We start from the raw sequence: 17,526 nt of genomic DNA on the forward strand, positions 1-17,526 counted from the left end.
TGTGGCTGTTTAAAATCCAGCTGTCTGATCATCTGACATAATGAGATATATATATATATATTAGTGCTTTAAGTGAGCCGGCAGTGGGGCTGGCCCCGTCCCACCACATCAGTGAGACAGAGCCAGTCGTGACAGGGGATGCGCCCACCATTGAATCAAGTTGGCTGGCACTTCTGTCGTCACTGTGACTTCCTCTGGTGACCCCTTAGGCAAGTGTTATCAGAGAAAGTTACTGTCCTTTTGTTTCCCCTCCCCAGGTCACTGAGGCGTCTTTAACCCTTGGTCAACCTATGGACTGTGTGCCATACTTCGAGGTTTATAAAAGATGACTTGAAAAGTACACAATTCAATCCATCTTTTATAAAGCTGTGTCGAAGGGCAAAGACACCTTTGTCCGTAGTCAAAGCTTTATAAAAGATGGCTTGAATTGTGTATTTTCAAGCCATCTTTTATAAACCTTGAATTATGTTACATAATCTGTTTTAAAAAGGCTTGAAAAGTGCGTAAACCAAAGTAAGACATGCAAATAAATGTAAGCATTTATATATTTGTGTTTATGTGCGCACCTTACTATGGTTTGTGTACTATGCAGGCCATCTTTTATAACCATAGAAATATGAAACATATTTCCATATTTATAAAAGATGGCTATGGTACACAAACCATAGTAAGGTACGCATATAAATACTTGCATACATTTATATATTTGTTTGTGTACTTTTAGGCCATGCTCATCATGCAAGCCATGCCCCCAAATGAACCCCCCTCAATTTCTTACCCCACTTAAAGCCCTGTGTGTGTGTGTGTGTGTGTGTGTGTGTGTGTGTATATATATATATATATATATATATATATATATATATATATATATTGCCCCTCCCTAATGTGTCAGTTTTAGTTTATACTTCAAGTAAGTGGCGGGCCGTTCAAGGCTCCTTAAGTAGCCGTAAGAGGGTGATTTTATTTGTCATCTCTTTTTGACCGTCTGCCTAATTGAGACCGTAATAAATGTCAATGAAAAATTGTAAGCAGTGCCCGCTGACATGGCAAATCCCAAACCATCAAGAGCATGCCGGCAGCAGTGAAAATGGGATCACTCTTTCTTTCTGTGCAGAAAGTAGGGGAGGAAGAAGCGCTTATTTATTTATTCACATTTTTTTAAAGTGCACATCAGCCCGAGGGCATTGTGGCGCTGTTACAGATATGCATAGCTGGTTCCAAAAAGGTTTTAGTGGTTACATTGGTATTTGCAGTTACAGTTCATCTTCAAGTTACAGACAAGCAGGCACATAGGATTGCATTATGGTTCATTGAGAGCATGGAGGGTTGCAGATAGAGGGTAGTCGATGTGTTATGGTGTAGAGAGAGTTATGTGAAAAGTGTGGTTTTGAGGGATTTGCGTAAGGCAAGTAGGGAAGGTTCTGCTCTTAGTGTGGGAAGCCAATGTCTCTGGCGCTCACTCTTTTTATGATGGGTACGTGTAGTTGATTGGCAAGGTGACTTCTTGTGGGGCGGGTAGAGGTGTTTTTGGATATAGTTTCTGATAAGTAGGATGGTGCGGAGAGGTTGATGCACTTTTGTGTGAGGGTGAGGATTTTGAAATTGATTCTTTCCTTGACTGGGAGCCAGTGGGCTTCGCGTCTGGCCTGTGATTTGTGGTCATATCTAGGAATCTGAAGTGCTGCGCGGAGCGCGTTGTTTTGTGTTATTTGTAGTTTATTGATGTTTTTGGAGGAAGTGCCTGTCAGAAGGGCATTGCAGTAATCAAGTATGGCTCCTATAATAGCTCTGGTTATGGACAGGCAGTTTTGAGTGATTAGGAAGGGTTTGATAGCAGTTATGAGTTTAGTTGTGAGGGCAGAAGCGGAAGAGATGGCACTGACCTGTCTTGTCATTGAGAGTGTGGCGTCTAGGTAGACTCCAAGGGTCTTTACGGACGTGGAGACTGGAATAGTGGTGTGGTCGATGGTGAAGTGGGTGTATTTGGAGTTTTCCTTGGGGCCTAAAATAATGATCTCAGTTTTATCCCGGGTAAGGCAGAGACCACTGATTGCCATCCGTGTTTGGATGGTAGCAAATATTTGAAGGAGAGCTTCTAAATCATGGTCATAGTCTCCAGTGAGGGTGAGGAGGACTTTGGTGTCGTCGGCACAGTTGGTGTATGCTATGCCGAGCGCATCTAACAAATCAAAGCAAGGTTTGGTGAACAGGTTGTAGAGGGTGGGTGCAGTGCAAGAGCCCTGGGGGACTCCACAACTAATGGTGGTAGGGGCTACGTGGGCTAGGTCAGAGTAAACCTTCATAGCCCTTCCTTCTAAGAAGGAGGAAATCCAAGAGGTGGCTTTGTCAGAAAAGTGGGTGGTGTTATACAGGTGGGAGGTGAGAATGTCGTGGTTCACCAGATCAAACGCTGCAGAGAGATCGCGGAGGAGTAGGAGGGCAGGTTTGCCTGTATCCATTATATTAGTGATTTGGTTCTTAAGATCTAGGAGTGCAGTTTCAGTGCCATGACCCTTGCAGAATCTGTCAGGAACCGCGGCTGGAAGTGCTGGAGCCGGTGGAAGCTCTGACTTCTCGGTGAGACTTTCTAGTCCTCACCCAATATGGCGTCTATGCCTTTAAATTCAGGCTCCGCCCACAAGCCAGTGCGTTGTATCTGTGTTTCCTTAGTGCATCGCTCTGTGACCTGTTCTTGTGTCACTTGCCCTCCAGTATTGTATACTCTCTGTACCCTCCCGTTATACTGTGCTATTCATTCTCCACTCCTTATGTCTTTAATCTGAGTCTTCGTTTCGTCCTGCAGTTACGGTCTGCGTTCCTTCCTTGTTATTTTTCCAGCGTTCGCCTTCCGCTCCCTTCGGTCGGCGACGCCTTCTGTTCGCGGATCTCCCATGCTCTTTCCTTCATTGTTTACCTACCTTTTCTGTCCGCTTCGGGCAGCGCTTCTGCCTAGCTTTCTGTTTTCGTTTGCTGGCTGCCGCCCTGGGGTTCTAGTCCGCGATCCTCCAGTCTTCCTTGACGGCGCCGGCCACTTATTGTCCTGCTCTGTGCAGGATATCACTTGGTTATTAGCCTTTTCTTCTTCTATTTTCTGTTCGGTGCCTTTCATGCACTTTTCATTTCTTGCTTGTGTTCGAGTACACGTTTCCTCTTCTTTGGTACTCCCTGTTCTTTCTCTTCTTTTATTCTCCTCTCTCACTTTTCTTTGCTAGCTGTTCATCCATTTACTGTTTCTTCTTGATACCCCATTCTCCTTTCCTGTTGCTGTTTTCCCTTATTTTGCTTCTTACCGAATTCTACATTTTTGGATTGCAACCTTTTGGAATCAGTCATCCATGATTAAGATCATTACATACTTGGAACTTTGGACATTTGTTTTGAAGATCTGTGCCACCACATCATTGAGTCCATCTATGGACTAGGGTTTTTTCTGCCTTCAGGCTTTTTCCCTAGAATCGAGGTTGGCCCCCTGGGATCCCCCTAGGGCAGGTACCCACTTCTGTCACAGTGGCCTCCGGAGGGGCCAGACCTTACCTACACGAGAAAAAGGTTAGAGCACCCAAAGGCAAGGCTTCTACAAAAAAGAAAGAACGCAAGAAGACGGAGGCGGACCTGCTGGTACCAACCTCCGAGGAATCAGATGAGGAAAAGTGGGAGGTAGACCCGGATCTTGACAGCATACAACAACCAAACCCAACCATGTCTTCCTTGGAATAGTACCAGGAATTAGTTGCTGCAATGCAGAACCTTACAGCTGAAGTCCAGGCTCTGAGAACAGAGAAAATTGCTCTCCGACAACAGGTGGTCTTACATAGAGATGATCACGGTGATCTACCGGCGTTGCCCTTGTCCTTTGGCAAGTACGATGGCCATCCAGGAGGTCTTGAGGAATTCCTTGACGCCTGTAAGGTGTATTTTGCCTTTCGACCACATGCATATGAATCGGCGAGGTCAAGAGTCGGATTCGTTATTGCGAATCCTACTGGTAACGCGCTATCTTGGGCTACTCTGTTAGTCGCCAGGAATGATCACTCCTTGAATGACTTTGATCGCTTTATAGAGGGGTTCAAGGAAAGATTCGACAGACCTGAGGTCCTCTACTCGTCTCTAGAAGCTATTTTGGATGTCAAACAAGGGAACACTTATGTCCAAATATACGTTTCTCGCTTCCAGAGACTAGCGGCTAAGACAGACTGGCCGGATTCTGCACAACAAACCATATTCAGAAGAGGTTTCCAAGATGAGATCAAGGATGAGCTAGCACGAGTAGCTCGGCCGGTGTCTTCCCAGGAATTGGTGACTCTTTCTCTACAAATAGAATATCGCTTGATGGAACGACGACAGGAAAGAAGGCGACCCAGAAGCAACCCTCCGACAATCAGTCTACCTTCTTCCTCACCTACAACTAGAACGACAACACTCCAGAAGAACCGATGCAAATAGGAGCTACCCGAGGACCAATCACTCCTGAGGAACGCAGACGGAGAAAAGATGCGGGTTTGTGTATCTATTGTGGCTCCTCGAAAAACACGTGTCTGCCTGAAGTCCCTCCTCGGCAGAAGGAAAACTTCATCCCCCGATATACAGCAAGGGAAGTATCTGGGGAGGTGTCAAGTACCCTTGCAACCACTCAAGACCAATGAACTATTCGGAGGATAACCGTCTGATGGTGTTCCGGGTCAAGCTATGGTTATCCGACTCCGGTCCCACTGAGGTATTTGCCATGTTGGACTGCGGTGCAGCCGGTAACTTCATGGACTCCAACTGGGCGAGGGAACATCAAGTATCGACTAAACCAAAGGTAACTCCCATTCCGGTGGATGGTATGCCTTTTGATCTCCGGGCCCATCACCAGAGAAACATTACCCTTGAGGATGGAGTTGGGTTACCACGAGGAATACCTGGTGTTTGATCAAATCAGAGCAGCTCATTTCCCGCTGGTTATTGGGGTTCCTTGGTTAAGAAGACACAACCCTCACATTGACTGGAAGGCCAATAGAGTGAGTTTTAATTCACGCTCTGTAAATCGAATTGCATGGACTTGTCTTCTAGGTCCGTCAACCAAGGAAAGGAAACTCTCCCAGCCCTCTGCCCTGCTATCATCGCCTTGATTCCTATTCAGTATCAAGACTTCTCTGAGGTATTCAGGTCAAGTCAAACAAGTTTATTCGGATGTATAAAAACAACCATTTAACGACAAAATACACATTATAGCACAAATCCAGGTTACAATTTCAAGAATCCATCAAACACAAGAAAAATAAAATCACAACACATAAAAGGAAATGCAATCTTTGCACCATAACCAGATACCATAGATCAGAAGATATTGGGAGGGGTAAAAGAGTCAACCCCAAGGACCCCATTACATTTCACATTGTCTCTTAACTAGACCGATGGTCACAAGACTAATTGTCCGCCCTTAACACTCGGGCACAACCCACCACGGGCCTTTTTCCCAGAGGTGTACAGTTCGCTCCCGACAGGACATTGCTATGTGTGGCAGTTCCAGGTGGAGCAACGGCTCCCAAATAGGGGCACAAGCTAATTGCAATCCCACTATACGGGGCCCTCAGATCTTCTCAGGACTTCCCTGACCATTCATGAAGACCATTTTAACAGAGTCAGAGGGGTTTATAACCTCGCCAGCCAATCTAACGCACCCCACCATTGCTTCCCTGGCCACAAAGGGACCCTTCCCAACAGTACGTAGCCAGTGGAGACATTTGTTAGAGAGGGCATCCCTTGGTTCTCGCCTGCCCAAAGGCAACTTAGGTACCCCATGCAGGAAAACTGTAGCAGTTCTTTTCCCCCCATGTATAGGACTCTTGGTGCTGCGCACCCTTGAACAGAAGCCAGGTACTCCAATCCCTCCCTACCTAGGAGGATTGGTTGTCAGGGAGCTTGGGGGACTCTCCCCCAGCACAGTTGGTTCGGTGCACCCAGTGGGGTGGCCCCTCTCAGCGTTGGGGTGCATCAGCTGGTCATCCCGAGTAGGGCTCATTGATGCGTTGGTGGTCCTTTCGCAGGTTGCAGTATTTAAAGGTTGCTGTGGGGGGTTGGGTCCCTTACCAACTGGGGGCATGCTGGAAGGTTCCCCCAGCGGGTCCGTTCCACCCTTCCCCTCCCCTCTCCTTCCCCAGGCATCAATCAGTACCATAAGCAGTTTCTTAATGATTGCAATTTCAGAGCGCACTTGAGCGCAGGAGCAACAACCAACAGTATGCACCTCCTTCTGTGGTGGAGCGGAGGAGGAATGGCTGCCGTGGGTGATGGATTTGAGGGCCCTGAAGGGGGTTAGATGAGAAAAGGAGCTGGACCCTGAGATCGATGCTAGTAAGGTCTCGCTCCATGAGCTGCAAATGGGACTGGGCGGGAGGTTATCTTCGGTTACTCCAATAGTTTGTGTCCATTAGATCCAGAGTGGTAGCAATAGTGGCTGGGGGCGAACAGTCGAAAGTAGGACCCGAGGTAGATGGAAGAACAGGGGGCAGATATGGGCGAGCTGGGTTGGGGGGTGACAGAAACAGCAGGTGCCAGGGATGCGAGAGGGAGGACTGACACATCACAGGCCCCCACTATGCCTGTGCCAGAGGCATTGGCCAGAGGCAAGGCTTCAGAATTCCCAGTATCGGTGGGCAAAGATTCTTGACAGGCAGTGTCTTCGAATTTCTGACTTGGGAGGGTTCCTTTGCAGCTCTGCATTGGGAGGTTAGCCAGATTACTGAAACGCCCCCTCCCTCCCACATTCGGTTCCTGGGGTGGGTGCTTTCACACCCTCCACGGTAGAGATAGCCCCACGGTATACAGGGTCAGTATCAGAGCATAAGGAGGCCGAGGTATGGGACTTTGCTTTGGGCTTAGTTTTATCTGTTGCACCCAGTTGACTTCTTCTCTTGATAACCAGGAGCTTTCTAGCTAGGGTATGCTCAGGGGCATTGGAGAAGGACTCTGAGGACTCGGAGCAGAACGTGGGCGGGGTAGATGGCGTAGTAGATGCCAAAGTGCCAGCCGGTTTCCTGGCCAGTTTCTTTGGCGCAGCATGGCCCCTAAAGGACCTCAGGGACTTTATTAGGGACATAACGGAGCCCCCCCGGCACTGACCAGGAGTACTGAGCTGAAAACCCGAGTCTGAGCCCCAGCAGGTTTTCACGGGCTCTACGCCGTTAGAGAAGTAGACACAAACAGTCCCAGGTGCAAAACACTCCTCTGCACTTACTTTTCCTTGTCCCCGTCCGATAGCCAACACAAGAAGTGCCTCCCTCCACGGACGCCAAACACCGTGCCCTTGCCCTGCCACGGGCTTCACCGCTGCAGGGCTTGTGGCGGCGCAATAAGTCCAGGGGGCATGGCCTCCAACAGGAAATGGAACGTCCCACCAGGGACCAGCAGCGCCAAACACTGCGCCCTTGCCCCGCCGCGGGTATTCCTAGACGTTCAACCACAAGAATTGCCTCCTCACAGGGCTGAACACTGTGGCATAGACCTGGTTCCGAATGCTGTGATCCCTTTTGGGCGGATGTACCCTTTATCACTCCCTGAAAGGAAGGTACTGCGAGACTACCTGGACTCTAATCTGCAAAACAGACTCATCCAGGAGTCGAAATCTTCTTGCGGGGCATCCTTATTCTTCATTCCGAAGAAAGATTCAGCAGAATTACGCCCGTGTATAGACTACCGAGGGCTAAATAAGGTGACTATTAGGGACAGGTATCCCATGCCATTGATCAGAGACATCCTGGAGGCAGTACAAGGGGCAGAATATTTCACCAAGCTTGACTTAAGAGGTGTGTATCATCTCTTAAGGATAAAACAGGAGATGAGTGAAAGACTGCTTTCCGCACCCCCTTTGGACTGTTTGAATACAGGGTGATGCCGTTTGGTCTTGTGAAGGCACCAGCCATTTTCCAGAGGTACATGGACATGTTACTTCTGTCAGTAGTGGTGTATCTTGACGACATCCTGGTATTTTCCAAAACGTTACCTGAGCATAGGTTAACGGTTAGGAGAGTACTGCAGCGACTTCAAGATCACAAACTGTTGGTCAAACCCGAAAAATGCCAGTTTGAAACCACTTCAGTGTCCTACTTAGGATTCATTCTATCCATGAAGGGTATAGAGATGGATACGATCAAGGTTAAGGCCATTGGGGAATGGAGAGAACAAGGTAGCATTAAGGAGCTACAAAGCTTCTTAGGACTAGCCAACTTCTACAGAAGGTTTATTCCCAACTTTTCCAACCTGGTGCTTCCTCTTACTACGCTGTTGAAAAAAAGTGTTAAATACGCCTTTGGAGAGGAGCAGCAAAAGGCGTTCCTGTTCCTTAAGGAGTGTTTTCCTTTTGCTCCCATCTTAGTGCAGCCAGATCAGACTAAGCCTTACATTCTGGAGACAGACGCTTCGATGGGAGCAATAGCGGCTATCCTACTTCAGGAGGCAGAAGACGGCTACGAGCACCCGGTGGCATATTTCTCCAAGACGCTTACCAGCAGTGAGCGCAATTACTCTGTCCTTGAAAGGGAGCTACTGACTATTAAGTTAGCATGCCAAGAGTGGCGGCATCTCCGACAAGGTGCTAACCATTGCTTTGTTATCAGAACCGAAGACCGTAACCTTTGGGTTTTACAGCAAATGGAATGTACCAATGCCCGACATGCCAGGTGGGCCTATTTTTTTTTTTTTCTGCAGTTTGATTTCATGATAACATACATTCCAGCCACAGAGAATAAGAAGGCAGATGCCTTGTCACGAAGTATAGGAGACAGTTCTGGGTATTACGAAGGACATGATCGTGTTTTCCCTAATCTCAAGGTATTGGCATCCACTGTATCCTTCCTTCAAGATCTGATCCCTCAATACCAAACCTGCACTGAGCTCCCTTCCACGGTCACCCAAGGCAGTGAAGGGTTGTATTACCATGAAAACGCCCTCTTCATCCCCACCAAGGAACTTTGGAAACTCATTCTTTCCTGGTGTCACAATTCTCCTTTGACTGGACATCCTGGTATTAGGAAGACATACAAACTACTGCAAAGAGGTTTTTGGTGGCCAAAGATAAGAACGGATGTGTACCAGTATGTTACTTCCTGTTCGGTTTGTGCCTCTAACAAACATCGAACGGGTAAACCCTTAGGCCTACTGCAGCAGCACTCCTTAACAGAACGACCATGGGAACATATATCTACTGATTTCATAGTCAATCTTCCACCGTCAGAAGGTATGACGGTGATCATGGTGACGATCGACTCCTTCAGTAAACTGGCCCACTTTTCAGCCTTCAAACAAGTACCGTCCGCCTCAAACTGCAGACGCCTTTCTCCGGGATATAGTTTGTCTACATGGGTTACCCGTACGATTGTATCTAATCGGGACCTCAGTTCACGTCGAAATTCTGGGCTTCACTCTGTCAAACATTAGGTATTCATCGGGGTCTTTCTTCGGGTTATCACCCTCAGAGCAATGGACAAACTGAAAGATTATATGCTAGCCTGGAGCAATACCTGAGGTGCTTCTGCAGTCCCCAACAAGAGAGATGGTATTGCTACCTTCCGCAAGCGGAGTTCGCTATGGTATCGATAGCTTGGGTGAGCACGCTTGCATATGTATTGGCTAGAGAGATGGGGTCGTTGTTGAATGGAGGTTTGAGTTTGGGGATACCGAGAAGTGGGGCTAGGTTGGTTTTGGTTTTTTTTTTTTTTTTTTTTTACTTCTGACTTTGGCAGCTGGGGCATACGCAAGTGTCTTGTATTTAGGGGTAGTGGGAATATCAAATTGGATGAGGTGGTGGTCTGTCCATTGGAGAGCTGAGATGTTGGTGATGGACGAGGCGCAGTTGTGGTCTGCAATCCAGTCGATGGAACGGCCTTTGCAGTGAGTGACTGTAGTGACTTTATGTTCAAACCCAATGTTGGTGAGTTCTTTGGCTAAGGAGGCGGCTGGTTTGTCCTTGGTTAAGGTCACCGAGTAGGATCATCTTGGTGGAGCTTTTCAAGTTATTACCTATGATTTGGAGGAGGTGCTTTTGGAACTCTTGAGGTGGGCCAGGTGGTCTGTAAGTGATTACGATGTTTATGGTGCAGTTGGGAGAGATGGCAAGTTTGGCAGTGAGGAGATCCGCATGGTTTTCCCAGTGTTGGCTGCAGAGTCTAATGGATAGGGTATCTTTGTAAATGATAGCAACTCCTCCACCCTTGGATGATTTGCGATCTTGTCTCAGGATAGAGTATCCTTGAGGGATGGCAAGGGATAGGGAGGGAAAATAAACAGGATCAGTCTACACCTATTCTCCGTGCACGCTTTTGTGCATGTAACAATGCAAATCAAAACTTACTTTTCAATTGTGATGTACTCTTCAATAGTCGGGACTTTTTATTAGTTTTTTTAATATTTCAAAATAAAGTGAATTACCAAAAACGGAATTCATATCTTACTTGCAATTAATTTAGCATTGCAGATTGTTGTGTACATAAATTCATTGCTTACATAAACACAAAATATACTTTCAAGGGATCACATATTCCCAGTGTGATTCTTTACACATGCATACAAAATGTGACGGTAAGGTTAGCCACTCAAATTAACATAATTAGTCCACAATTTCCTATTCCCTGTCTTTTACAGATGGTGTAGTCCAAATGTGTGGCTTCGTTTCTTTCAATTTGATTGCTTTTGTGTTGATTTTTAATGCACAACGCGTTTCGGGCTCTTGTAGCCCTTCATCAGGTGCGACTTATTCACAAGTTCCAATAAATCAATTTCTGTAATTTAAGTAGAAAAATGTTCTAGTAAGTATCATTGTTCACTCAGTGTTTCAGAATACTCATCACATGTTTCTCAAAAATGTAGATCGAAAGTACCTCTCAGCTTCAGTTTCACTGATACAAAAATCCAGTTTTCTTCCACACTTGGCCGGTAGATTTTTAATGATTTGTTTTTCTTTGGCGTGCAGCGAACAGTCTCTTTGTTAGATCTGTTGAGAAAACAATGGGAGATTGCTTTCACTCCATACAGTCTTTTTTTCTGGGGCGTTTTGATGCGGGTTATGCACCGGGATCAGTCGCTTGAGAAAAAGCGCTGGGTCCCAGTGTCATAACCCTGATTGATAACATTTTCTGGAAGAGTAGATGTTAATGCGCATTTAAATCATGTGCTCATCTTCGTTCTAGAGTTCCAGTGTCGTTCGCATTCCCGTTGCTGTACCGGGGTCGCCGTCTGTGTTGAATCAGACCGCTCACCGATCTTTTGCTTGTCTCGTTTTACTTCTCTCCTACTCCGGCGTCCGCCGCTTGAGGGTTGAGGGTAGTAAGGGGTCATTTAACTCAAGTGCATGTGCTGAGAGGGGTCGAGCGTTGATGAGCGCGCATTTCAATTCGGGGTGGGGTGGAGTGGGTGTGTGTTTGGCATGGGTACTGGGGTCTGGGCTAGGGGGTGTGGTTATTGCATGGGTGTGTGGAGGTGAGTGGGTGGTGGGGTTGGTCGAGGCGCAAAGCGGGTGGGGTTGGGTGTTGGACAGTTTGTGTTGTGAGGGATGTGTGCGTGTAATAGGGTGTGTGAGCTTAGTCCAGTATTTCTGAGGTCGGTGGTGGGTGGAGTGCTGCGGAAAGTGCCAAGTAGTTTGGTGTTGGACCTGAGTCTGCAGAGCCTATGGATGAGGAGGTTGTGGTCATAGAGCTTGATGGTGTGGGGGGCTGGGATGGGATTTCTGAAGGGGGCATCTGGTGGCATAGCTGTGGCCTAATGATGGTGTAAGGTTTGTGTGCATGAGTGACATGGTGTAGATGGACCAGAGGGTGAGTGTGATGGAGATGGCACGGTGGGTGGAGTGAGGTGAGGTGCGCTGGTGAGGTGAAGCTTATATGTGGGACATGGAAGGATACATTTGCGGCGGTATAGTACATATATGGGACTATTTGCGCTGTTTTTATACGTTGTGAATTTTAGGCTGTTCTAGCATTGGCCCTTTTAACAGGAGTTTACAGTGGTCAAGTTTACATTATACAGATAGAGTATAGCCTAAATCAGGAAGTAGAGAAACACAGGCTGTTTAAAGGTTAGACAATTGAATACCGTCAATAATGGTCTATGGTGTACAGTATAGGCTAAATCGGGCAGTATACACTAGGCAGTAGAGAAACACAGGCTGTTTAAAGGTAGATAATTGAGTACCGTCCACAATGGGCTATGGTGCTCTAGGCAGTTTCTGAAGGGCTAGGCTAACACATGTACAGTACAGAGCGTTTATAAATCACAAGGCAGGATACGGCGCAGCCAAATTGGTGGGAGTGATTATCATATATGCTTTCTAGTGTAAGTCTAGGTGGGCCGCATCATAGTGATAGTGTCAGGTGGAGGTGGCTCAGTATAGCGTTGCAGGAGTACGCTGTGTTGCATCTCTTAAGGGGCGAGCGTCAGGCAGGTAGCGTGACATGTGAGAGAGACAGTTATAATTGGAGCAATGTTGAGACAGCTTACCAGGTGCGGGTGGATGCAGGTTGGAGGCTAACGGGCAGGGTTCCTGGCCCTGGCCTCTGTAGCCTCAAGACAGCCTCGAGACAGGCAATGATCCTTCGTGTGAGGATCCTTAGTGGGAGGGCTGGTGTTCGCCTGCCGGCGCGCGATTGGCCCTGAAAAGGGGTGACAAACCAAACCAATCGGATCGTGTTGTGCTGGTGTAGTAGGAGGTCAACAGCAGTAAGGGTCAGATGTTCGCTCATAAAGTGGACAACGTCTAGCCGAGCAGTCACGCTTTCTAAACTCTGTGTATAATTATGTTATCAGTTCATATACCGTGCACTCTTCCCACCTGCGTGGGTTCTTGGTGCTCGAGCGGATCTGTAAAACAAAAGGGGCTTGAAGGGTAAGTTAGGAAGTCTCTGGCATGCAACGCCATTGAGCTGGCTGGGCTTCAGCCCACCCACACCTCATGGAGCTGATGGGCAGGGCTTTTTGGTACTCGGAGAGGCGGGAGAAGCCTTTCCTAAAAGTGGCAGCTTTAAAGTGTTACTGTGTTTGTCAGGGGAGCCGACTTATGAATTTCCCGGGAGGTGCCCAAATATAGGCAGTGACATCACCAGCAGTTATATGACCGCATTTGCACATAGTCGCCAACTTGGTGCGAGAGGGGCGCAGAACAGTGGAAACATTGGCTAGCATGTACTGCATATACTAAAGTCGAGTAAGAAGGAGGTTTAAGCCTTCCAGTTGCATTTCAATAGGCCAACACTGCCCCTACTCCACCCCTCTATAATCATCAAAGTTGTAGTAGCCCTCAAAAGGCAGAGCAACACAACTAGGATGGGAGAAGGAAATGCCATCCCACTCTGTGAGTGTGTCAAACCTCGGAGCAAAGATTGTACGTGTGCCTCCTACCTTGGAGCACAATCGCACTAATTTGGTGCAAATCTCACAAGTGGGTGCATGGGAATCCCATGCGTGTGTGTAGGCTGCAGACCCTGGATAACATGCTCACTTCTTCAGTGTGAAACTCTGGCCAAGGCTCTTTGGACAAGCATTCAGGATGGGTCTCAAACCTTTAAGAAGTGTGATATGTTGAGTGGGCACCTCACTCCTTGGAGCATAGTATACCCGTTGCTGGTAATCTCACAACTGAACGTACAGTTTCACTCTTGGTCATCTCAGTGACCCCATGTATATTAATGGAGTCAGTCTCTCATCTGGGAAGAAAATTATATTTCTGTTAAAACACTCTGAATTCTCGCTCCAGTTTTCTGGATCTATAGATCCATACCATATTCATTCATTGTGTGTGCAGGGGTGATAGCTTTTGTCTGGGAGAGCTCATTCTTTCATTCAGGAGAGATAAAGGGGTAATAACCCCCTGTATGCGGAATCAGGCTCATTTTGCCCCATGGCCCCCTCACTCCAGAATGAGTGAGCAGGGTTTAAGACCCTGCTGATTCTGCTATGCTACAGGCTCGAGCCTTCTATCCCTTGCCCCATCACGGCTTCCAACACTCTGAGCGGCAGCTTATGGACAGCAGGCAGCACGGGACATGCCCGTTGCCAATTGAATGAAGCCAGATCTACTATTTAGACATTGGGAGAGTGCCATGAACCCACATTGGTGGTGAAGAAGCACTCCACATACAGAACGCAATGGTATAGTGTTGCAGTCCTGCTGAGAAATGACAATTTGGTATGTTTAAATGTAAAGCAGAGTGGCTGAGAGTACACGCACTGTGCCATTAAAAATAAAGCAGCTGTGGTGGGTGGAAGTGCTGCTTCGGTGGCATCAAGAGTATGCAATTCCTTGCAGGGGAGTGTTGGTAATTTTCCTATTGAAGTATAGCAGCCCTATTGAGAAGTGCTATTAAAGGTGAAGCTGTCCAGTAGGCTGGATCAGTGCTGCCCCATAAAAGGTGTAGAAGCCTCTGTGAGAAGTGGTAGTACTGCCCCAACGGTGAGAAGTGTAGTATTTTCACATGACCTATGCTTAAGCACTTTAGGTTATTGAATAGTGCTGCTAAATTCTGAGTAATTCCATCCCTTTAAATATTATAACCACAACAGTGTTGTTGTTCTGAAGATGATGTTAGACTTGCTCAATAGTTCTGGTTCTGTATCATTAAATGTACTTCAGATCTTCAGAGTCTCGGGAGGATAGCTCAGGGGCAACGTGCTTGTCTTGGAAGCAAGACGATATGGAGCAGCACAGGTTCGATTCCCTCAGTCCGCTTAACACAGGTTCGATCCCTCGGTCCGTGCTTGGAAACCTCTGGGTATTATTACGCGCATTATAAATAAATAAACAATTAAAATTAAAATAAATCTGCTGAGAAGTGCTGGGGCCTTGTCAATAAGAGTGTAGCAGCTCAACTGAGAAATGCTGATGTTGTCCCATCAAAAGTATAGCAGCCCCACTAAGGTGAACTAGCATTGCCTCAACAAAAGCATAGTATTACAATTACAGAAGCCCTGTTTAGCCAGTTAACTGAGGAGTTACCAGCATTGCCCCATTTCAAATATGGCAGCTCTAGTAGAAAATAGATTACACAGCCCTGCTGAGAAGTGATGTTACTGTCTCTTTAAAAATATAGAAGCCTATTAGCTCCACACTATTACACCCTTCAAGTACTGTCCCATTGAATGCTATTACACTGAACAAGGTCAACAGTATGGCAAGGTCCATACTGGGTTCTATGTGATAATTCTGCATTTTGAAGAACAAAGACAGATTTATTTCGGCATATTTGTGTGGTCTTCAAAAGGCTGAATTATCACATTCTACTGCCCCCTCACCACGCTAATCTCCCCCCCCCCCCAAAGAAGGTGATCCCACCTCACCAACGGTTTTATAGGAAGGCAGGTATTCTAAGTGCATCTAAGGTATGCAAAACAAATGAATCATTTAGAGTGCTCACACTCGAAACACATGAAAAAAAAAAGGGGGGGACCACCCGGCTCGGCGTACCTTACCCTAAGGAAGAACACCCTGGCAGGGGTGCCTATCCCTAGGTAGCGTGTGGTGTATCGCCTACTAAAAAGATATAGAGGAGAGTACTGCCCCTCAGCCTTCTATACTAGTGGCACTGTCTGGAGACAGACACAGGTCGTCCAACAGAAACGTTGTCGACGCCCCTGGTGTTTGTGCATAATGCAGTTAAACATTAAAGCTGCTAGTTTCAGGAAAGGTTCCCATCACGGCTCTGCCTAACAAAAATGAAAATCTCACATAAGCCCCATCCCCACAGAGGCAAGTGAACATATAACAACGTTATGTGTTATTTCACATCCCAGGGGTGGGCGCTGATATGCACACTTGCTTTTTGTTAGGCAGAGAGGGACGTCTTTTCTGAAACTAGCGGTGTAAAATGGTGTTCCACCTTAGCTTATGCATGTGTGTATGTCGTGTATGGTTGAATGAGTGTATGAGGCTGGGTGCACATGTAAATGAGTGAGTGCATGATCAGTGGAATGTTTAAATGACTGAGTGAATGTATAATGTGTAATTGTGTGTATGTGCGCTAATGTCCAATGCTGGACAGAGGAGCTGATTCTGGCGGGTAGAGGGTGTGTAATAGAGTGGTGGTTGGTAGGAGCGGGACTGGTGGGGGAAGAGGGATAAGGGGATAAGATATATGGACTCCGTGCCAGACAATCCTGGAGGTAGAACAGAGGTGGCAGAGCCTCTTAGGTTTGCCTTGCCCAGTTTCTAAAGTCACCCCGCCCATAACCAGTTAGCCCCCCGCCCCAAGAAATTTAGGTTTCATTGCACTCCTGGTAGGACTAAGCGGGAGAAAGGAGCAAGAGATCTCTGATGTGCTGTTGGCAGCTTGTGTTCGGTTTACACGGTTCCCTGAGCATAGGTGTGTTTTTCAGTTGGTAGCCGCCATGCGCGGTTGGCCGAAGCTGTGTGGTTTGTTTTGTTGTGGTGTACTAAAGAGTGTGTGGTTTGTTGTGCTATAGAGGTATGGTTGATTTTTAGTTCAGAGTTTGAGAGGAGTATGCAGAAGGATTTTGTTTTTTTTAGTAGGGTTGGTTAGTAGCCGTACCCTTTCCTACCCACTGTTTTGATTGTGGACCCTATCCCTTCCCGCTGTACATTCTGGTGTGCTACAATTAGCTCTCCTATGTTGTGTGTAGAAGTGTGGGTCCTCAATGGGTTGTTCAGTGGCAGTACCTTTTCTACCCTCTGTGTTCAGACTGAGTGCTGCCCATATCCCTTCCCCTTTAGTATACTTTGGTGTGCAGCAAATAGCAACTTCCCCCCCCCCATGGGTTCCTCCAGGTGGTGCGGGGGGATGTATGCCCTGTGGTCCATCAGTTCTCAGATTGGGACACCTCTCTCCTCCCTTTCTTCATCTGTGGCCCTCTTGTCTGTGGTCCAATTAAGTCGGGCCCATCTCTCTTCCCTGTTTCGCCTTAGAACCTCCATGGGCACGGCTAAACCTAGGTCTCCCTCCCATACAGATGCCTCTCTTTTTCCTTGTATCAGAGAAACGTCTATTTCAGAATTATTTTGCTTTCTTTAATGCGATTATCTGTTCACCCCGGTTTCTTGTGATTTTGATTAGCATGTCCCCTTTTTATAAATTCAGGACATGTACCCGAGTAAGGGAGAGGATTAGCAACTCCGCTGATGTTAGTGAACTTTCAGTGGCTCTGTATCACCGGGGCAACAAGGTGGCAGCCCAGGGGCGTGTCCAGGGAGTGGCCTGGGGTGGCACGTGCTACCTCTGGAATCTGATTGGCCACCCCATTACCTTAAACTATTGTGTGTGTGTATGCGCGCTCGTACTTCATGCCACCCCTGCATAAGTCAGTGCCCCACCTGGGCCACCCCAGTCTGGACATGCCACTATGGCAGCCCCCCACTAGGAACCATTGGTATCGGTTGCTTATGTCCATTTGTAATACACCCGGAATAAAATGGCCAGAATTCAGCTTTACATCGCACATACATGCAAAGTGATGACCTGTGCCATCTTTCCATCCCACACAGCTGTTCTAACGGCCGTCTCTAATTAAGGCCGAATTCCAGTGCCTGTACATAAAAAGCCAATACCT

At 47.2% G+C, this 17,526-nt stretch overlaps 1 protein-coding gene across 2 annotated transcripts in view; it reads left to right on the forward strand.

Moving 5' to 3' along the window:
* The window catches only part of LOC138513801 (transmembrane protein 176B-like), a 182,746-nt gene that overhangs the window by 54,010 nt on the left and 111,210 nt on the right, over nt 1-17,526 (forward strand). The window lies entirely within an intron of this gene.

Source organism: Ambystoma mexicanum, chromosome 12 (genome assembly GCF_040938575.1).
Source record: "Ambystoma mexicanum isolate Mex_15411 chromosome 12, UKY_AmexF1_1, whole genome shotgun sequence".
NCBI classification, from domain to species: Eukaryota; Metazoa; Chordata; class Amphibia; order Caudata; family Ambystomatidae; genus Ambystoma; species Ambystoma mexicanum.